Source organism: Littorina saxatilis, linkage group LG1, assembly GCF_037325665.1.
Source record: "Littorina saxatilis isolate snail1 linkage group LG1, US_GU_Lsax_2.0, whole genome shotgun sequence".
NCBI classification, from domain to species: domain Eukaryota; kingdom Metazoa; phylum Mollusca; class Gastropoda; order Littorinimorpha; family Littorinidae; genus Littorina; species Littorina saxatilis.
Window position 1 is genome coordinate 66,784,181 of NC_090245.1, and position 23,159 is coordinate 66,807,339.

At 43.9% G+C, this 23,159-nt stretch overlaps 1 protein-coding gene and 1 long non-coding RNA gene across 2 annotated transcripts in view; both read right to left on the reverse strand.

The window, feature by feature from the left end:
• Positions 1-23,159, reverse strand: part of LOC138976701 (kin of IRRE-like protein 2) — a gene marked incomplete in the record, with an annotated part of 167,169 nt that overhangs the window by 140,130 nt on the left and 3,880 nt on the right.
• LOC138976692 (uncharacterized) lies at positions 1,307-2,402 on the reverse strand. Its single transcript, XR_011459121.1, has 2 exons — positions 1,955-2,402; positions 1,307-1,726 (listed from the first exon to the last, which is right to left on the reverse strand). It is a non-coding gene; the product is annotated as an uncharacterized lncRNA (long non-coding RNA).

The following is a 23,159-nucleotide window of genomic DNA, read 5'->3' on the forward strand; positions in this document are numbered from 1 at the left end:
GTTCACGTTCAGCAATTTCCGCACGTTCAGCACGTTCACGTGCACGCTCCGCACGCTCACCATTCTCACGCTCACATTCCAGAACAAAATCACGCAACTCAGATCCCTCCAAACCAAGTAACTTCCCTTTATCCATCAAAATCCTCGTCGCTTCCAGGGCTGCATCCACTGAAGTAGCCATCTTACCTGTCTGGCTTTCTACGTCAGTCTCACCACACGCCTTCACTCCAAATTTGAGGACGTGCGAAGTTTCTATATCGGGTACTGTGCATGGAATTTATCTCATCACAGACTATCTCGAACCTACTTCGCATTTATGGAAAAAATCAGTTATTCCAAACTGTAACTGAACAATGTTACTGTCAACTCGTAAACATTCGTTCTGTGACCTAGAGTGGTCAATACAACTGCGGCTCGACTCCCAGTATTATCACTCTAGTCTATCACCATACGTAATCCAACGTATATAAAGATCCCACGGTTTCTATCTAGAAAATTTCTTAGAACTAATTGAAGTAGCTAATTTCAACACTAAGAAAGTATCCGTGATCTTCAATATTATGAATAGTTTATTAGCTAGATACTCAGACTCTGTCCATTGAATCTGTCACCACAAATAGTCAAATGACTTTTCCCATGTGCGTGAACGTAAATAAACTAGTTCAAAATGTTTTTGCGAAATATCTCCATTTCGACTTCCTTTTTGTTTCGTTGGTTCTACTTAGAAAGGAATTTGAGCCGTTCCCCAACAGAATGTTGCCAACTAATCCTACCTGCTAGAACTAGATCTACAGGTAGATGAAAGTGATCTAACTTTCACTTTCCAGTTTTGTTTTGTTTTTCCTCGAGAGTTACATTTTGTTTTTACCTTCAGTAAGGTTGTGTTATTTAGTTTACCTTCATTAAGGATGTGATCTACAGTGAGTTTTTACCCATACTACACTATAGTTTTCCTTTAAATAAATACACAAATAAACATATACTAATTACTTAACTAATGAATGATCAATGAATACACACAAACCACACAAGACAATTTCTTCACATGTATCTAAACGAAATAGCCTATCCCGGACGAGGCAACCAATATGTCACAATCCGATGGGAGGATTTTCACGTGTCCGGCTCTTTCAAGATTGAATCTCGAATTTTGTTAATGTTGTCTAGGGTATGATTATTTGGCGGCTGTTCGCTTTTATAGTTAGTGATATGCGTGGTTCCTTTTAACTTAATTGAACGATAGACAGACTCAAAAGTATCGACAGAAAGAATAAACGCTGGAAGCAACTGGACGAACACAACTACAATGAGTGAAAAACGGCTTTAATTTTGGTTACTCATCTTCATGCATCGACGTACTCGGCACTACAGGTCAAGGATCAGGTGTGAGAGGTTTGATCTTGCCGAAATGAGCGACTGTAAGCTCTCGGAGTGTTTATACACGGCGTCGGTGATGAAGATGATGTCTTTAAAGTTTAATGTCTTGACGATGAGTTCAACGGTGATGATGATGTCCTTGATGATGTGACGAACGATGTTGAGGATGCCCTTGATGTCTTCGACGATGAGGTGAATGACGATGATGATGCCCTGGATATCTCGGCGATGGGGTGAACGGTGATATCAGTTCTTTAACACGGTTCCATCTCTCTCTCAGTTGGCGTCCGATTCATCTCCAGCTTGCATCTACACGAGCGTCTAACCAGCATCTAAACAGCATCTAAACCTGTCGATCAAAGTGAAAACAACATGTTATCATCAGCTTTATGAGCCTAACATCTATCTAATCATTCTGACCGTTACTTACAAACAATGGAATTTTGGATTTCGTCCAACTGCTTCGCCTTTGAAACACACAAAACAGATGAACGTAGGGATGAAAATGTGCCGCTCTACTTCTGAAATGAAGAACGATATTATTACTTCCCTTTTTCCTACTTTAGCAGTTTCTTACCTGCATAATTCAGGTTTGTGATGAAATATAACTCCCGAGAAAAAAAACTTGAATTGTTCTCCAAAATGGAACGAGAATCAACTGATCTTGGTGAATGGACTCAAAGTAAAACTCTACGCTACGAATATAGGCCTTCGCACGTGTCTCAAAACAATTCAATAAAACAACTCTTCCATACATCTTTTAACGCGAAGTACAAAAGACAAATATCTCAAGTCTTTATTGATAGAATCATCGTATGAATTTGCAAATCTAATAATCTTTCATACGGTGTAGGCGTAGAGATCTATCATAACCATTTCCAACCTCGTGTTTTCCTCTGTGTCATTCTTCCTTTTTGACGTCACGCTTTTGACGTCATCTCTCTTTACGGCGTTCCGTCTCGCAAGGAAATGACTTAAGGGTGTCACCCATGGAAATAAAATCCAATGTTACTATAATGCGTAACAGTCTGCAACTATATACAACTGCTACACTAGGAAAGGTCATATGTGCCCAGACCTCTTCTCATTAACAAGACCGACACACCTCTGATACTGTGACAAGCTGTTGCCACTAGTCGATAGAAGGGTGTCGCAATGTTTACTGGCCAAGTCAGTGACACTATGGTCAAATGTTAACGATCCGTCCCCACGACCATTTCCCGTATGAAACCTTCTTTCAGTCTCGCTGGCATCCGCCGTTATACTACACCCCCCCCCCTTCCTCCCCCTGCTCCCCTCAACCAAACCACCATTTCTCTGGGAGAATGTTTGTTTACTTTAATATTTTTCTTCCCTCTCGTGGTTTTTTTGTTTTTTTAAACCGGGAATCATCTATATAATGTGCTCACAGACGGACTGTCAGAAAAAAAACGCACGACGCTCGTAAACATGGTGTGCATGTCAACGACACGAACACGGGCTCACACAGACACTTAGACACAGACATACTACCACATGTACATGAACACACACGCACTCAAAAACACGGTCGCAGTAACGCGCCGCCCCTACCCCCCCCCCCCCCCCCCCCCCCATCCCCCGCCCCGCCCCCCTTCATACACATAGACACACACACACATATACACACACACATACTACCACATGTACATGAACACACACGCACTCAAAAACACGGTCGCAGTAACGCGCCGCCCCTACCCCCCCCCCCCCCCACCGCCCCGCCCCCTTCATACACATAGACCCCCCCACACACATATACACACACATACTACCACATGTACATGAACACACACGCACTCAAAAACACGGTCGCAGTAACGCGCCGCCCCTACCCCCCCCCCCCCCCACCGCCCCTCCCCCCTTCATACACATACACCCCCCCCCACACACACACACACTAATGCATACCCACACACACACACACATCAACACACACACACGGACACACACAGACACAGACACACACACACCAACACACACTCATACACACACACCCACAAACACACGCACGCACGCACGCACCCACTCACGCACGCACGCACGCACACACACACACACACACACATACACACACACACACACATATATACACACACACGCATTCACTCACTCGCATTACGCGACATACACGTTCCACAGCAAGTATTCCAGTCTTCATCCAACCTTGCGAACCTGTTCAAGCGAAGAATCTTTAATTGCCGACCTCAAGCACCCCAATCAAGCAATCTGAAAAGAGCTCACCCAATGCAAATGAGTCAGTCTTCTTGACTTTGAGCGGACCGTTCTCACTTACTTGACTCGTGTGCAGACAGGACTATTGTAATCATGTTAGTCTTGTCACTATTGGACTAACGGCGTCCGTTGACTCTGCTGCCAGAAGTAATGCCAGTAGACACGATGGTGCCAGAGTAATAGAATTGTCACAATGGTCGTCGGGCGGTGGAATTGGTACATCGTGTGCAAGTATTTGTCCTCGTTTTGCCTTTTTGACGTACGTAATCAAGTTTAAGGGTCGGTTTGAATTATGGAGAGAGAGAGAGAGAGAGAGAGAGAGAGAGAGAGAGAGAGAGAGAGAGAGAGAGAGAGAGAGAGAGGAGGAAGAGGGGGGATGGAGAGAGGGGAGGGAAAGAGAAGAGGTGGAGAGAAAGAGAGAGAGAGAGAGAGAGAGAGAGAGAGAGAGAGAGAGAGAGAGAGAGAGACACACAGAGAGAGAGAGAGCAAGTGAAACACAATCTTAAAAATATGTGCAAGTTTACTTACACACACACATACACATACACATACACACACACACACACACACACACACACACACACACACACACCATCACCACCACCACCACCATCACCACCCCTCCCCTCCCGCCTTCCCTCCCCACACACAACACAATATATCCTTTCGACCTCCTGATCTATTTCCCCGCGTGATCTCCAAGTCAAACATCGAAGCTAACTATCTGTGACAAACTCGAGCCTCGGGATTTGCATAACAATTATTGTTCATCACACGCTACGGCAAGACGATACACTGATGTCAAGACGCGATTGAGATCTGTCATTCTCCGCTTTGCTTAGCCCCCCCCCCCCCCTCTCCTCCTACCCCATTTTCTGTCATCCCTCACCCCTCCCCACTCACACGCATTCGCCTTCCTCAATCTCTTCGTGTGATATATATACACAAAACAAGGTTTATTCCCACTAGCGCGACTTCCACTAGCGCGACATTCCACAGGCGCGACTTCCACTAGCTCGACATCAACTAGCGCGACATTCCACAGGCACGATTTTCACAAGCTACATCCCACGGGCGCGACTTCCACTAGCTCGACACCATCTAGCGCGACATCCCACAGGCGCGACTTCCACTAGCTCGACATCAACTAGCGCGACATCCCACAGGCGCGACTTCCACTAGCTCGACATCAACTAGCGCGACATCCCACAGGCGCGACTTTCACTAGCTAGTGGAATGTCGCGTTGGTGGAGTCGCACCACTGTCTGTCGCGCTACTGGATGTCGCGCGACTGGCATATGACACACGTACACAAACACACTCACAAATACTAACTAATTGAGATCGTTCAGTTTCTGTCAAATGATAGAAGAATTAGCTTGACAGATATTTATTATCTCGTCCAATGAAACGTCTGGTTAGATCTTGGATGCTGACCCGAATCGTCTACACGAGAAAGACTATATGCCTTGTCTTGGTATTTAAATCGGTATATTCTTTGTTATGTATGACCTGTACACAATTTGTGTTTTCCCTCTTTCTCTTGACATAGCAATTGCACACAACATGTGATAACGTGTGAATTCCATGGTCCGTATGGTCTATGATTTAACGTTCCAATAACTAGTCTTTCATGTTATATAATTATATTCGTAAAACCAACAGCAGTTCTTCACATTTTTTAATGATGGGCATTTTTGTTTTGCGGTGACAGTCTTCTGGCAGGATCGTGTTTGTGTCGTTCAGTCTTCGGCATTTCCTTAATTCACAGCCTCTGCTTAATGGTCATTTGGTGCGCGACCAGCCATAACAGGTCACCACAGGGCAATCTTCATATATATAAGCAATAACACGAGGAGAAACAGCGGTGGCCACTCGGAGAGAGAGGTGTCACAATGCCAGTGTCTGGCTGACAGCCATCCGTCATGCAAACAGAGAGGTCCTTTTCTTGACCTGTCTATTTCGCAAAGACGAAGGTTATAACCAAAGAAGGCCAGGCCATGTCCTCTATGTGTGTGTGTGTGTGCATGCGTGTGTGTGTGTGTGTGTGTGTGTGTGTGTGTGTGTTACACGGCACTTGAGATTGCCACAAGTTCTCAAATGCCGTATAGTTGTGTTCTTTTATTCTACGTCGCCCGTCTTCACAGCAGCAGAAAACAACTCGTCAAATTGAGTTCGAGGATTTATTCAGCATTCAATACATACAACTGCACATCGTAGCAGAACTCAAATAGAAGCTTTTTTAACATTCAAATCGCGCTGGCATATATAGTAAATACTCAATCTCGAGAATATTCCAGACCGAACATGATACAACTACATTATACGAGCCGTGCATGGACTAAACTAGCGACATTCTCTATGACGTACATCAAAAAGCGCCGACGCACTTAATCCGAACGAACGCCACGAACTCACGAATAAAACAGCATGGTAAACAACTTGTTTTGACAGGACTAGAAAGTTCACCTGCATTCTCGTCCAAGCATAAATATTGTGTTTACAAAATATAATATCGGTACTTTCCCACAAAGTACAAATAAGTCAACTACATGCAACACACAAAACTGAACCAAAGCTCAGCAACGGTAGCGCTTCCTAACATTACCCCCAACACCAGAAGAAATTTACCTAATTTCTTTCAATCATTGAAACGCTACCTGTACACATATTATGTATACATAACAGATTGAAATCCAGGTATGTACATTAGTCTGTTGGAGAATGAACACAGTTTTACTCACATACTCGGCTGAGAAAATCTGCTCCAACATTGTCTGAACCCTTGATCGATTCCACTCGCATATCAAAGTTCTGCAAGTACATCACCCACCTCATGATACGATTATTCACAAACTTCGCAGAGTTCAGGTAGGTGAGGGGTTTGTGATCAGTCTGAAGCACGAATTTCACCCCTTGGAGGTAGAGTTCAAATTTCTTGATTCCCCACACGATGGCTAAACACTCTTTCTCCATGGTCGAGTAGTTCTTCTCGGCTCCTGACAGCTTCTTGCTGGCATAGCTGACCGGAAACGGTTTACCTCCATGCTCTTGCATCAGCATGGCGCCGATCCCTTCGTCCGATGCGTCTGTACGCAAGATGAACTCTTTGGCAGTATCAGGAAGGCGTAGCACCGGGTCTCGTGACATCAGGTCGCGCACGGTCTGGTATGCCTTCTCCTGGGGCCAGTTTCATAAGATAGCAGTGAACCGACTGACAGTCGATCGACTGCCCAGTCGATGGACTGTGGTTGATCGCCGGGTCACCGAAAAGCGCGTTTCATGAGCGAATCACCGTCACCCGCGGACAACCGCAGTCGACCGACTGTACAGTAATCCGAATGGCCAAGTCGAGGGCTAAATTTAGCAACATTACCACTTTCGTTTGCTCATTCGCACGTGGAAATGGCCGATTTCGAAGAAAAAACAAGTCTCGGCCCGCTGAAAATAACAATGACCGAGACTTTCAGTAATTCCTTCGCGTGACGTCGAACCCTCTTACGCCATAATGTGACGTCTTCAAGACATAACCCTGACTTGTCTCCTGGATTACTGCGTCATGATAGATACATTTCGAAGAACAATCACAAGGTTTGGCTCACAATCCAAACAAGTGTGAGCATTCTGCCATTGACTGTGCGGATAATTACATTTTTTTTCGGTTTACCGCAGTAAGCCGAACACAGTGTTGGGGGGAGAGCTTCACCGTGTTCGGCCGACTTCCGGTGAGACGACCCGCAGTCAGTCGACCGAAATTTTGTTCGTGAAACCCGATTACGTCGGATTACTGTGGTTATCTCGGACAACTGCAGTCGGTCGACTGTGTTTCTGGCTTATGAAACTGGCCCCTGAGCTGGTCCCCAGAGTATTCGGTTGGGGCATCCTTTTCGGTTCATGTCCGACAAAGGCGCCGTTATGGCGGCGAAGTCTGGAATGAACTCTCTGTAGTACCCAGCCAATCCAAGGAAGGATCGCACCTGCTTCTTGGTTTCAGGACGTGGCGCATTGAGGATCATGGTGATGTTTTCCAACAAAAGCCCCTTTTGACCTTCCTTCAGTGAATGACCTATGAAGTCAACGTTGTCGGTCCCCAAAATGCACTTGCTGGGTCTCACGGTCAGATTGGCTTTTGTCAGGCAGGAAAACAGTTCCCTCAAAGTCTCCAGATGCTCCGCAAAGGTCTCCGTGTGGACTAGCAGATCATCCCAGTAGTACACAACATTCTTCATTCCTTTGAGCATTTTTCGCATTCCCCTCTTCAGGGTAGCACCACTGTTCACCATGCCAAAAGGCATCCGCAGGCACTCATACGTTCCGTCTGGAGTTGCAAAGGCGGTCTTTGGTATGTCCTCTTCGCGCACAGGAATCTGCCAATATCCCTTGCTGAGATCGATCTTTGAGAAGATCTTACTGCCAGACAACCGTCGGAACAGATCAGCCGCCGTCGGCATTGGTTCAGGGTCAAACACGGTGATCTTATTCACTTTCCTGAAGTCAATGCATACCCTGTTTGTACCGTCTTTCTTCTTGACAACAACAACGGGAGATGAGTAAGGGGATGATGACTCACGGATGACCCCCATCTTCAACATGTTGTCGATGTCCTTCTTCAAGGATTCCCGAGCCTGAAACGGGATAGGGTATGGTTTTGACCGAACAGGAACGTCAGATGTGAGGTGGACTTCATGTTCGACCAAGGACGTAGAGCCTGGAACATCAGAGAACCTATGGGTGAAGTCGCCCATAAAATCATGCAGCTCCTTCTGCTGGTCTTCTGTCAGGTCAGGTCCTAGCTTGACGTCATCCACTCCCTCTTTCTTGTGGAGGTCTCCCAACTCCAGTAGTTCCTCACCGTCGAACTCGTCTAGTTCGGCTGGTTCTTCCACCATTGCTGCGACCTGTACTGCTTCCGGAGGTCTCTCCACATACAGTTTCAGGAGGTTAGCGTGGTAGATCTTGGACTTCTTGCCGACATTCACCTTGTAGTCGTTGATCCCTACCACGGCCTCAACCTCGTATGGGTCTTTCCACTGCATCAGTAGTTTGTTGTGATCAGTGGGAAGCAGTATCAGCACTTTGTTACCTGGTGTAAACTTCCTGTTTACGGCTTTGCGGTCGTAGTAGCGCTTTCCGCTATCCTGAGACTTTCTCAAGTTTTCTCTCGCAATCTCAAGAGTCTCCTCCAGTTTCTCTCGCAACTCGAACACGTACTGGTAACTGTTCTTCACTTCAGGTGTGTCCACATCTTTCGTCCACAATTCCTTTAGTATCTGCATCGGGCCTCTCACGGTCCGCCCGTACATCAGCTCGAACGGGGAGAATCCAGTGGACTCTTGTGGCACCTCCCTGTATGCAAACAGCAAGGCATTGATGTAGCGATGCCACTGCCTTGGCTGCTCACTGCATAGTTTCTTCAGCGTGGACTTCAGCGTCGCATTGAATTTTTCTACCAGCCCATTGCACATCGGGTGATAGGGTGTCGTAGTCAAGTGACGAATGCTCAGCAGCCTGTTGACCTCTTCCATGCATTCAGAGACAAACTGTGTCCCCAGGTCTGTGAGGATCTCTTCAGGAACCCCAATTCTGCTGAAAATGTCCACAAGTGCCTCGGCAACAGTCTCTGTGTCAATTTTCTTCAGAGGCACGGCTTCTGGGTACCTGGTTGCATAGTCTACCAGGGTCAGTACCCAACGATGACCCGCTTCACTTGGCGGTTTGATCTCGCCGATGAGGTCAATGGCCACCCTCTTGAAAGGTCGGTCGATCAAAGGCATCTTCTGCCACGGTACTTTCGGGACCCTTCCTCGAGGTATGGTTTTCTGGCAAATATCGCACGATCGGCAGAATCGAGTCACATCTGCATGCAGTCCTGGCCAGTAAAACGCAGCCTGGATTCTGTCCGATGTCTTCTTGACCCCCAGGTGACCTCCCATAATAGAGTCGTGGGCCACCTCCATCACCTGGCGCCTAAGTGGTTGAGGCACCAGAACTTGACGTAATGGCTTCCCACCGTTGACTCTCGCGTGCTGGAACACTCTGTACAGAATCTTGGCCTTCACTTCAAATTGCACAGTGCCTTCGCCCTTAGTCATCTCCTTGACAGGACGACTCCTGTACTTTGTTAAAGTCGAATCAGCTTCCTGTAGCTGAATCAGCCGATCCCTGTCCACGACAGCAGTTGCAGAACTGTTGGTGACCCTGAGTGGCGTAGTTGTTTTGTCCTTCTTCGCCTGGGCTCTGGTCGTCACAGCGCTTACAACCTGCGGCTGGTCGCGGCGATGCACAGTTGCTCTGTCATCTCGTAACAGTTCGCTGATATCTTCATTCGCGAATGGCAGTGGGTCTTCCTCCTCAACAGCAGGCTGAGCTGCGCCCATTCTCCATTCGACATCAGGGTCATCAGGACGTCTCGCACCCCCAATGTTCCCAATTAATAGATCGTACAAGGGCTTCTTCAGGCAGACGGCCTCAACTTCTCCGGTGAAGTATGGAGTATCGATCTGGATTTTTACCACTGGTGCCTTCACGCATTTGCTGTCAGCCATGAGCGTCCACTTGAAGTCACCAGTGAACTTCTCTGTCGGCACCAAATCCTCTTTGACGATGACCCCATTGCAGCCCGAATCTCTGAGAACAGTCACTTCCTGCTTCTCAACAAATCCCTTCGACACGGGCATGTTCGTCACTGACACAGCTGCGCTGGCGACAACAGAGATTGCCTTGCCATTGGCGAGTAGAAGCTGGCCATCAGATATACATTCTTCCACGTCCGATGGTGTAGCCACTTGCTCGGCAGCCCTTGGAAGTATGACGCTGCTCGCACATACTTGTTGGTTCGAGCCACTCGTTTGCCTCTTGTTGTCGTAATATCTCCGTCGATGTTCTTGCGCTTTGTCATTGACATGTCCGTTATTTTTCTTTTGGGGACAGTTGGCGACTCGGTGGCCCTTGGCATTGCAATGGAAACACGTTATGTTCTGCCCTTCATTGGATGATGGTGCGGACTCAGTTTGTCCCTTGGCAGGTTGGTTTGCCTGGTTTCCGCTTTTCTGGAAAGGTTTCGATGACTTTGACGTCCCCAGGGTCCTTCCATGAGCAATGAGATAACGCTCAGCAGCATCAGTAATGTCCTTCAAACCCCGCAGTTTTTGCTCTTCCAAGCGGGTCGCCAGGTCCTTCGGGCAGGCATTAAGGAACTGCTCCTTCACGATCAAGTCCCGCAGACTCTCGTATGACTGCTCTTCACCTGATAACTCCACCCACTTCTGCAGGTATGACGACAGGCGCTCCACAAACTGGCTCGGTGTCTCTCCAGACAATGGCTGGCATTCGCGGAAGCGTTGACGGTAGCCCCTTTCAGTGAAGTTGTAGCAACGCAACAGAGCTTCCTTCAGTACATCATAGTCTCTGGCGTCATCGTTTGAGAGTCTAGTGTAGACCTCAAGTGCTGCCCCAGTCAAATGTGCGCTGAGTTGAATCGCCCAGTCGTCGCGCTGCCATCTAGCACTCTCAGCGAACCTCTCGAATCTTGCAAGGTAGCAGTCGATCTGGTCCTTCCCGTCAGCGAATGCTGGAAGTTTCGGTGCCCTGTGTAGCATTTGCTGCTGGTTATCTCTTTGGCGTGGTGCCGCGTGCTCATTTTGAACACGCACCATTTCTGTCTGAAGCTCTAAGCGCTTGGTCTCCATTTCTATCTGGAGCTCTACGCGTTTCAGCTCCATTTTCCTTTCTTCACGCTGTGCTTCTCTTTCTCTTTCTTCACGCTCACGCTGCGCTTGTCGTTCTTCACGCTCACGCTGCGCTTGTCTTTCTTCACGATGCGCTTGTCTTTCTTTTTCTTCTCGCTCACGCTGCGCTTGTCTTTCTTTTTCTTCTCGCTCACGCTGCGCTTGTCTTTCTTCACGCTGCGCCAGCAGTCGTGTCTGGGACTCGACGAACTCCGTCAACTGCTTGCCTTTTAGTCCCAGTTCAATTCCTTTTGCCCAGAACTCAGCCATTCTGGTCTTTTCCGGCGCGTTCGTCTGTATTCTTTCACAGCCCCGAACGTAGACGAATGTAGTCTTCTAAAGAACACAGTCTCTACTGCACCTCCGATGCTTCTCTCGTCGCTGTTCACCTTCGTAGACGCAGGCTGCCACCCTCCTCGTCTAACGTGACGGCGCACTCTGCTCACGATACGTACACGACGTACCTCAGTCGTATTTCGTAGTATTAATGCACTAGCTCCGACGTCTCGTCCAAACGGCAGCTAACCTCTGTAATCCCGATACACTCCGGCGTCGCTCACCGTACCGAGCTGCGGCGATTACCAAACTCTTCACCAGTCACACCGAATCCACGGTTCCGTAGTCTCAATACTGATCCCTCAGGATACACCCGATTGATGGCTACCTCCTGTGACTGTCTTGACACTGGTCCTTGTTGCTGGAAAACCCTTGGCGTTAAACGTAGATCCTTGGCTTGGCCCCCAATTGTTACACGACACTTGAGATTGCCACAAGTTCTCAAATGCCGTATAGTTGTGTTCTTTAATTCTACGTCGCCCGTCTTCACAGCAGCAGAAAACAACTCGTCAAATTGAGTTCGAGGATTTATTCAGCATTCAATACATACAACTGCACATCGTAGCAGAACTCAAAAAGAAGCTTTCTTAACATTCAAATCGCGCTGGCATATATAGTAAATACTCAATCTCGAGAATATTCCAGACCGAACATGATACAACTACATTATACGAGCCGTGCATGGACTAAACTAGCGACATTCTCTATGACGTACATCAAAAAGCGCCGACGCACTTAATCCGAACGAACGCCACGAACTCACGAATAAAACAGCATGGTAAACAACTTGTTTTGACAGGACTAGAAAGTTCACCTGCATTCTCGTCCAAGCATAAATATTGTGTTTACAAAATATAATATCGGTACTTTCCCACAAAGTACAAATAAGTCAACTACATGCAACACACAAAACTGAACCAAAGCTCAGCAACGGTAGCGCCTCCTAACAGTGTGTGTGTGTATGTGTGTGCGTGTGTGTGTGTGTGTGTGTGTGTGTGTGTGTGTGTGGGTGTGTGTGTGTGTGTGTGCGTGTGTGTGTGTGTGTGTATTATATATATCTCTGCAGAGAGAGAGAGAGAGAGAGACAGAGACAGAGACAGAGACAGAGACAGAGAGACAGAGAGAGAGAGACAGAGAGAGAGAGAGAGAGAGAGAGAGAGAGAGAGAGAGAGAGAGAGAGAGAGAGGCACAACAAAGTGCAAAATATTAAGATCTCACCGCCATTGAACCTATGAAAATACAACGCAAAACTACTTGATTCATGCAATCTTCTGACTTAACTATGGTCTCCATATTTCAGTCGATCAGTTAATGACACGAGATCTGTTTTTTTGGTTGCTTGAACAAAACACAAAACAGGAAAAATACCACTTTAAACTCAATTTATCATTCCAAACATCCCTCATTACCTCATTCGTTTACTGACTGACTACTAGCTAATGGGAAATTTGAGTTCGAGTCGAGTTACGGAGAGCAAATCCATGCATTCGCCGGTTCGCTAATTACCGTTGACCAGTGCACGCATTTATAAAGAACAATTATACGAAAAATCCGTAAAAGGGTATATCCTATAAAACCCTCTACTGTGACGAATGCTATTGCCACTAAATGCTAATTATCGCACTTAAATTGAGGTGCTGTGCGGTATTTTATTTTTATTGATAACTGAATCAAATAAGGACGTGGCTATAATGTGTTGATCTCTTGTTACGTTCGTATTCATGCTACAGAATGCCAACATATATGTCTCTCTGTTGCTGTTTCTGTCTCTATATCTCTATCTCTCACTCGATCTTTCTCTCTATCTCTTTGTTGCACCCTCTCTCTCTCTCTCTCTCTCTCTCTCTCTCTCTCTCTCTCTCTCTCTCTCTCTCTCTCTCTCTCTTTCGCTCTCTATCTCTCTGTTGCTCTCTCTCTCTCTCTTTCTCTCTCTCTCTCTTTCTCTCTCTCTCTCTCTCTTTCTCTCTCTCACTCTCTCTCTCTTTCACTCTATCTCTCTCATTCTCTCGTTGTCTCTCTCTCTCTCACTCTCTCTGTCTTTATCTTTCTTTCTCTCTCTCTCTCTCTCTCTCTCTCTCTCTCTCTCTCTCTCTCTCTCTCTCTCTCTCTCTCTCTCTCTCTCTCTCTCTCTCTCTCTCTCTCTCTCTCTCTCTCTCTCTCTCTCTCTCTCTCTCTCTCTCTCTCTCTCTCTCTCTCTCTCTCTCTCTCTCTCTCTCTCTCTCTCTCTCTCTCTCTCTCTCTCTCTCTCTCTCTCTCTCTCTCTCTCTCTCTCTCATTCAGTGCTTCATGGCGTCCACTAAATCTTTAAACAATCAAAAACCTAACAACCAACAACTTGATTGAATGTATTTACGCAAAGCGAAAATAGTCCGCCCTTTGAATATGCACCCTTTTTGATGTGACACATTAGGCTATTATGACACTAGTTTATGTTCCAGAGAACGGCATTTCCTTTCATTGCGTTCTACCGTAAGTTGTTATCAGAACACTATGTCTTCAGGAACTATATCAATATCACAAGTGTCCGCGATGTCACGTTGTGCGTTTCAGAGTGTCCAATATTCTGTAAGTGAATGGGTGTCCATTTATAGACTATAACATTAAATCGCGCATTATAATTATTTTGGTAACGCTATTTTACATTTTTGTTGGTCAATTGTTCACAAACGGAAGTGCTCAGTTTGAAGGAAACCACACAACAAGCAAGAGAAATATATTAAAAGGAGGAAAGAGAACGAGAAAGAGAGAGAGAGAGAGAGAGAGAGAGAGAGAGAGAGAGAGAGAGAGAGAGAGAGAGAGAGAGAGAGAGAGAGAGATTGAATTAATGTATTGATAACAGAAAGAAAATAAAGACAAGATAGAAAAAAAGGGTCAGTCGGTCGGTCAGTCAGTCAGTTAGCCATCATGTTTGTCTGTCTGTCTGTCTGTCTGTCTGTCTGTCTGTCAGTGTGCTCGTCCAGTAACAAACAAATCATACGCAATTAGTAATGCCACAGCTGTGTCCTTTCATACGCCGCGCACTTATATATCTTCTCACTCGCTTGACACTATAACCCTTCAAAGGACAAGTTGCCGTCAGTTTTACCCACAAAGATGTTTTCTTCTCACTCTTGTTTTACCTGCATGAATTATTCAAAGCACGGAAATGAACACAATTTTCCCGGTGCTATGATTGGAAAACAAGGAGCGATGTTTGTGCAGGGAAACGATTCGTATGACCTTGTTTATTCAGCTGCTCCACTGAGCGAAGTTGGCCAAGCTTTCCATTTGCTCAGAAATAAGCAATCGAACCCAGCCTCACAGGAAACGTATGTGTGTTTGATGACTTGTGTTTCTACTAAAGCAAACACCGCTGTGTACACACATACATACGTGAGTTCTCCCGCCAAAGGTGAGCCATAGAAAAGTATCAGGAATGAGTCACTGGTTCGTCCGGCGTTCTGGGTGGTGATATAGTCTATATCTATATATATGTAAACTGAGCTGTTTAATTAAGAGTGATGGAAAAATATACGAATGTTTACAAAGCTGACGAAGGCAAACAAACAAACACATACACCCACACAAACAAACAGACAAACAAAGAAAACAACAGACTTACAAACAAACAAACAAACAAACAAACAAACAGACACGGAGTGAGGAAATTACCGACCAAATGAAACATAAAAAGTAAGCGCCGGCAAATAAATACACAACGAAGCAAAAACAGAGTAATATAATCATAGATTAGACATAATCAGAACAAATAAGAAACTAAAACAAAAAAACAATTGCGCAGCGGCACTCAACAATGGTTTCTGGTGAAGGAAAAACTAAAAAGACAAAAAATCAATTGTGCAGCAGCACTCAACAATGGCTTCTGGTGAAGGAACAAAGCAGACCAAAGATTGAACAAAACCAGACGGACACAAAGCCAGACGCTCGAATGGATCTAAGTGATCGAGACACAGTCACGAAGAATCAGACATGAAACAGTACAACAAGAAAGAAAATACGAAACAGATACAGCAGAGTCTAGACAGAAAGATTAAAAAAAAGTCCCTCCGTAAGAAGAGAACTGTCCCAGAAATAAATTAACATCAGTATTGTAGAAAATACTGGAAAAAGACTGCAGACATCTTGACAAAGACAGACGGACAGACACACAGACGTACAGACGGACAAGACACATGAGCCACGCAAAGAGAAAGAAGCAAAGACAGACACACACACACAGACACACACACACAGACACATAGACACACCCCAACAAAACTCCCAATGGCATGAAGAAAACAGTAACAAGAAATCCAGCAAAGTCAGTCACTTGTAAACGCCCGAAAACCTAGACATTCCTTTTCTCTCAAAGTGAATAATTACTGGGTCTGGCGTTATAAACACACACGGCGCGCCTTCATAAATGTCATCAATAATCTCGAACCACCCCTGTAGAAGAAATGCGAAATTACAATGTCATATGATTCTCGGAAGTCCTGGAATGTCCTCCGGCCTGGGAGGGGGGAAAAAGACAGGGGGAAACAAGAAAAACAAGGAGAAAAGTTCTTCAAAGAAAGTGAACTATTGCAGAGTGCGCGCCATATTGCCAGCGATAAAACATCGTCAAGTGCAGAAGCCTTTTCGGGTGGTGATTTACGATTGATCTTGTAAAGATTACATGTTCGGCGGCTTTTTTTTCTTCTTTTTTTTCTGGGATTTTTTACTTTTTTACCAGAACTTTAGTGCAGGAAAAGTATGGCTGCACTGTTAAAAATAAGTTTAGAAGCTATGGAGCCTGAATGCTGGAAGCTATTGGGTTTTTTCCTTCTTCTTGGTTTTGTTTGTTCGATTGCTTCTCTGCTTTCTTGTTTGTGTGTGTTAGTGTGCTTGCTTGTTTGTTTTTTTATTCATTGAGCGTGTGTTTGTTTGATTGTTTGTATGTTTGCGTATTTGTTTGGGCATTTGTTTGTAATTCAGCTTTTTTGTCGGTGTTGTATGCGTTCTCTCTTGTCTCTCTCTATGAACGTCGCTTGATCGTGTGTGTGTCTGAATGTGTCGTTCAACCACGTCTGATTATACAGAGAGTTCAACATCTGCTTTGCAAGCAAACATATTACACTGAACTATGCAACAGACGCCAAAACGCTGTCATTTGTTCACTTGAAGAAATGGACCTTTGGACTTTCAGTGACCTTTCGGTACATAATAACATCCACATATTACACATTCACAGAAACAACCAGACGACATTTGAGACGGTGGTGTTTTCAAGCACTTACATACACAATGGCTTAAAGCAATGTCACATTAAACGCCTCTGGAGTGTCTGAGCTGGTTAAACCGAAACTGTGGTTTAACTTATAATATCTTACGTGAAGGACCATGCAAATTGAACATTCTCTCGATTAAAATTTGAGTATTTTAACCACAGGCGTTCTATCGTTAGAAAACGGGACAACGTAAAGGTACGCTTTTCTTTTGTATAACTGCTTTGTTTTCACAAACAAGTATACTTTTACAACCAAAAGCAATGGTTTTGGTACTCTGCTAATTTGTAGTACTGTACTGGTATTTTTGTTATTGCCCTTTGCAAAGTTTGGGAACTTCTGTAGATCGAACTTGCTTGGAAAATATGATGGTGTTGTTTGTCGATGTTTACAGGAGTTGCCAGACTGAATCACACTGACAGAGTTATTTCCGAACATAGTCTATTGGTATTTAGCTTGTCTGTAGACACGAAGGCGGATAAGGCACTAGCAGATCTGCACATAGGTGGACCTGTGCGATTGGACAAATATCCACCCTTTACCCACGAGGCGCGCTCGGGATTCGAACTCTCAACCTTCCACTAAATTATTTCGCCTGTTTATCAATTACTGAGTACACTTGATAAAAACATTATGTCACAGGCAATATTTTTTGATGTATCTAAAGCTTTCAATAAAGGTTGGCATCGTGGTCTGCTACAGAAGCTTGAGGCGATAGGTATAGGGGGTCCCTTGCTTGTTTGGTTCGAACCTTACTTGAGTGATCGCAGACAAGCAGTAGTACTGAAAGGAACCAAATCAAGCTATGTCACCCATTCTGCTGGTGTCCCTCAGGGTTCTGTTTTAGGACCTCTATTATTTCTCATTTATATTAACGATATTGGTATTGGTCTTGAATCAGTGTTGAAACTCTTTGCAGACGATACGAGCATGTATTTATGTTTAGATAACGATGTTACACGAGCTGAGATTTTGAATTCTGATTTGGATAAAATTTGCGCATGGGCTTTAAAATGGAAAGTCACTTTTAATTGTCAAAAGACAGAATTGTTGGACATTTGTAGGCAAAAAAATGTGTTACTTCCACCATTGTATTTTGAAGATGCACTTTTGATTGATGTTGAAAATCACAAGCACCTTGGCGTCATCCTACAAGGTAATTGTAAATGGGATTCCCACATAAAAAGTCTCATTGCTAAGTGTAGAAAGTCAATTGCGTGTTTTGGTTTATTCAAGTATCGTCTAAACAGAAAATCGCTTGAAGTTATATACAAATCCTTTATATTACCATTGTTTGATTACGCGGACGTTATTTGGGATAACTGTACGAAGTGTTTGTCAGACGAGTTGGAGACCTTGCATCTCGATGCAATCCGAATTATTGTAGGTGCAGTTCGTGGTACAAGCCACCAAAAATTGTATAATGAATCGGGTTTTGTGCCGCTGAAAGAAAGGCGACGTCGTCATAAACTCTTGCTGTATTATAAAATTGTAAATCGTATAACCCCAGCATATTTATATTCCAAACTGCCTGTCTTGGTTTCCGATGTAAATCCTTACCACAGACGACGCCCTCTTGAACGTAAGGTTCCATTATGCAGAAGTGAGTTATGTAAATCTTCATTTTTTCCTTCAACGACAGCTTTGTGGAATAATCTTCCAGAAAATATACGACAAACGCAGTCAATTGGTGAATTTAAAAGATTTGTGATGAATGGAGATGTTGTTGTTCCACAGTATTATTATTTAGGCAACCGTAAGGCACAGGTATTTCACAGCAGGTTGAGATTAAATATGAGCGATTTGCAACAAGACCTTGTTAACCGACACCTCTCTGATAATTTAGAATGCACGTGTGGAGTACGCCCGGAAGACGCTGAACACTTTTTGTTACATTGTCCAAAATTTAAAGAACATAGAACCATTTTATTCAATAGTCTACCAACGTACGCTCTGGATTGCAAAACACTTTTGTTTGGCAATACTGATTTAACTATATCTTTGAATACGAAAATATTTTCTGCTGTACAAGATTACGTTATGTCAACTGATCGCTTCGGCTGATATTATATTAACAGTGACAGCAATAGATGTAGCAAAGCATTCTTTCTCTCTCTCTCTCTCTCTCTCTCTCTCTCTCTCTCTCTCTCTCTCTCTCTCTCTCTCTCTCTCTCTCTCTCTCTCTCTCTCTCTCTCTCTCTCTCTCTCTCTCTCTCTCTTTCTTTATTTGTATAAAATATTATGAAATATTTTGAAAGAAAAGGGTTGAAGTTATCACTTGTTCGCCATGTCTTGTTATCAGAATGTGTATTGATTATTAGTTTTGGAACGTGTCCATAAGCAGTCTGCTTGTTAACGTTCTTAATGTTGTTACTGTATATAACATGTATACAAGAAATTAATAAAAACACGCTTAAACCAAATTATTTCGCCCGTATTCGTACGTTCCGGTTTGGATTCGAACACATGTGAACCGAGAATAACAAGGCCAGTTCTCTACCAACTAAGCTACTGAGACCCCTCGTTATTTTTCTTGTTCCGAACGCTGTCACAATAATTGTGCTCCTTTCCTCTCCACTAACCCGGCCCGTTGCCTGCACATAATTATGCACGTGCACACTTTGCCACTAGGGGCGCTAGTCTTGCACACGTTCGTGTGGTATCACTGGATAAATCCACACGACATCAGGTCCTGCAACAATGCGTGTGCATGCAGCCACCCCCAGGGCGTTAGGGGCATTTCACACAAGCATGAGGACTGGTATTCTACAATTGGTGCAAAACAAAACCGGGTAAACACAAACAAAACAAGTCGCGTAAGGCGAAAATACAATATTTAGTCAAGTAGCTGTCGAACTCACAGAACACGTGGAATTGACAAGAAGAGCGGGGTATTCGTTGCGCTGAGAAGGATAGCACGCTTTTCTGTACCTCTCTTTGTTTTAACTTTCTGAGCGTGTTTTTAATCCAAACATATCATATCTATATATTTTTGGAATCAGGAACCGACAAGGAATAAGATGAAAGTGTTTTTAAATTGATTTCGAAAAAAAAAATTTGATAATAATTTTTATATATTTAATTTTCAGAGCTTGTTTTTAATCCGAATATAACATATTTATATGTTTTTGGAATCAGAAAATGATGGAGAATAAGATAAACGTAAATTTGGATCGTTTTATAAATTTTTATTTTTTTTTACAATTTTCAGATTTTTAATGACCAAAGTCATTAATTAATTTTTAAGCCACCAAGCTGAAATGCAATACCGAACCCCGGGCTTCGTTGAAGAGTACTTGACCAAAATTTCAACCAATTTGGTTGAAAAATGAGGGCGTGACAGTGCCGCCTCAACTTTCACGAAAAGCCGGATATGACGTCATCAAAGACATTTATCAAAAAAATGAAAAAAACGTTCGGGGATTTCATACCCAGGAACTCTCATGTCAAATTTCATAAAGATCGGTCCAGTAGTTTAGTCTGAATCGCTCTACACACACACACACACACACGCACGCACACACATACGCACATACACCACGACCCTCGTTTCGATTCCCCCTCGATGTTAAAATATTTAGTCAAAACTTGACTAAATATAAAGAGAACAGGAAAACAAATAATACAAAACGAAACGACGAAAAGCAAAAATGGTCCAAGGGATTGGGGTTGGTGTGCGGATGGGGAGTAAAGGGGGATGGAGATGGGGGTAGATCTCCAAGGGGGTTTTCTTATCTAATTTAACATATGTACATAAACCAAGTTTTCTCGAAAGCACAGCAAACTGCCACTGCACACACCTTGACACTTCAAAGCATAGACGATTACACTTGAATAGTTCAACGTGTTACCGTGAAGATAATGTATCAGTGCATATGCAAACTCTCAAACTCACTTACGCACACATCGAGGAAGGAACATTAACACGAGTTTTGCTAGAAAGACACATCCCTGCACACTCGTCCCTTGGAGAATGGGACAGGACATAATGAGTCTATTGACTCTACAGAGATACGATGTGCAAACCTACTAACTTCTTAGAGACACACACATTATTTTATGAAGTCTTATATCGCGCGCGTATCTCCAGACTCGGACTCAAGGCGCAGGGATCTATTTATGCCGTGTGAGATGGACATTTTTGACACAATACATCACGCATTCACATCGACCAGCAGATCGCAGCCATTTCGGCGCATATCCTACTTTTCACGGCCTATTATTCCAAGTCACACGGGTATTTTGGTGGACATGTTTTATCTATGCCTATACAATATTGCCAGGAAAGACCCTTTTGTCAATGGTGGGATCTTTAACGTGCACACCCAAATGTAGTGTACACGTAGGGACCTCGGTTTTTGTCTCAGGTGCCAGATCTGTCCATGTCTTTAGCTGTGATACGAACATCATTCTACTTTGACGCACACAGCACATCTACAGCCTCGCTGCATTAATTCTGTGTATTGTTGTTTGACCGAACTAATCTAATAACTGAAATCTACATTAATCTACTCAATTAAATTAGTAAGCATTTGAGACCAAAAAAAATAAAAAAAATATTCTGCACTCTGTCGGGCTGCTCATTTTAAGAAGTCAAGGATGTTTTTGTTTGTTTGTTTTTATTAACCCTAGAAAAGCCCAAACAGACGATGCATAGTTGTTCTGAAAGCAAAGAAAGGTTCCTTTAAGCAAAAGGGCTTCTCGGTGCCTGTCCAAGTAATTCGTGTGCCCTTTTTGAGCCGCATGCCTTGACATGCTCAGGCAGACTCGCTAAGTCACCCACAATTTGCAGCCAAGCAGGTAAGTGAATTAACTAAAAGAAGACGCGTGTGCCTGCAACTCTCAAAGTCATGGATTTGTGGCTGGAACCCAGCTGTCGTTTTAAGGAGCAATGCAGACAAGAGGCGGTGTTTTTCTCCTATGTTCGTTTTTAACGTGTCGACTTGTTTGCAGGGTTCATATTGGTGTGTGTGTGTGTGTGTGTGTGTGTCTGTGTGTGTCTGTGTGTGTTTGTGTGTGTGTGTGGGTGTGTCTGTGTGTGTGTGTGTTTGTGTGTGTGTGTGGGTGTGGTCTGTCTGGCTGGCTGTCTGTGTGTCTGTTCATTTCAGTCAGTCAGTTTATTTGCATATTTACTTGTTGTTCGGACTATCCGTTTGAATGCCTACTAAAGCTTACTTATCTGTCTGTCTAGTTAACCGTTTGTGTCTCTGTTGTGTGTATATTTGTGTATTGTTGTCTTTGTTTCTTAGTTACTGTGTTTGCTGTATTGGTGTAGTTGTTATTTGAAGCAGGATTTAATTCGGAAGATATAGGGTGGCATATATATAGTACAATATAACATTTGTTTGTAATTGCTATTGTTGTAGTTGTGTGTTGTCCTATCGCTGAATTTGTTATTGTCCTATAATTGTTAGTGTCCTAGTTGTTATTATCCTAGCTGCTATTGTCCTCGTACTGATTGTCACAGTGCGTTTTGTCCATCTTATTATTGCTCGTGTGGTGCTTGTCACTATAGTTATTGTCCTTGTTCTTATCTTTGTTGTTATTGCCCTTATGGTTAGTGTCCTTGTTGCTACTGTGTCCATACTTTCTGCCGTTGTAAATACACGTGTTGTATGCAAGTTAGCAAGTTTGTTTGTTTGCTTGTTTGTTTGTTTGATTGTGTGTTTGCTTGTAATAATACTAATACAAATACGAGAATTTATAACGCGCACATATCTCACCACAAGGCGACTCAAGGCGCACTCATACACATTCTTTCGCATTAACAACTCAAGCAAACTCATATACACTTACGCATAAATTACATGAAGATGACAAGGCAACAACACAAACAGAGACACGGCACTCACAAGTAAGCATGAACAAGAACAGACATTTCAAATAATAATTATGTACATGGCTATGATTTGTGTGTTTGCTTGTTTGACAATGTTTGCTTGTTTGTCAGTTACTTAGTTAGTGTGTTTGTTAGTTTGTTTTCTCCTCACAGGTAGGGATTACAGTTGATGATGAGGTTAAGATTGCTATAGAGGTTGAATGACTGTCAAGTTCGTCTTGTGAATCTATATCGTCTAGCATTATGTGCAGCTGGGATGAAACTTGTGACGCAGTATTTTCTGTTGTGACTCTCTTTTGCCAAGCAATATACAGTTAGGACTGAACTTGTAAAGCAACGTTTTCTGCGTTCTTGCAGCAAGCTGTCTATATGTTAATTTCC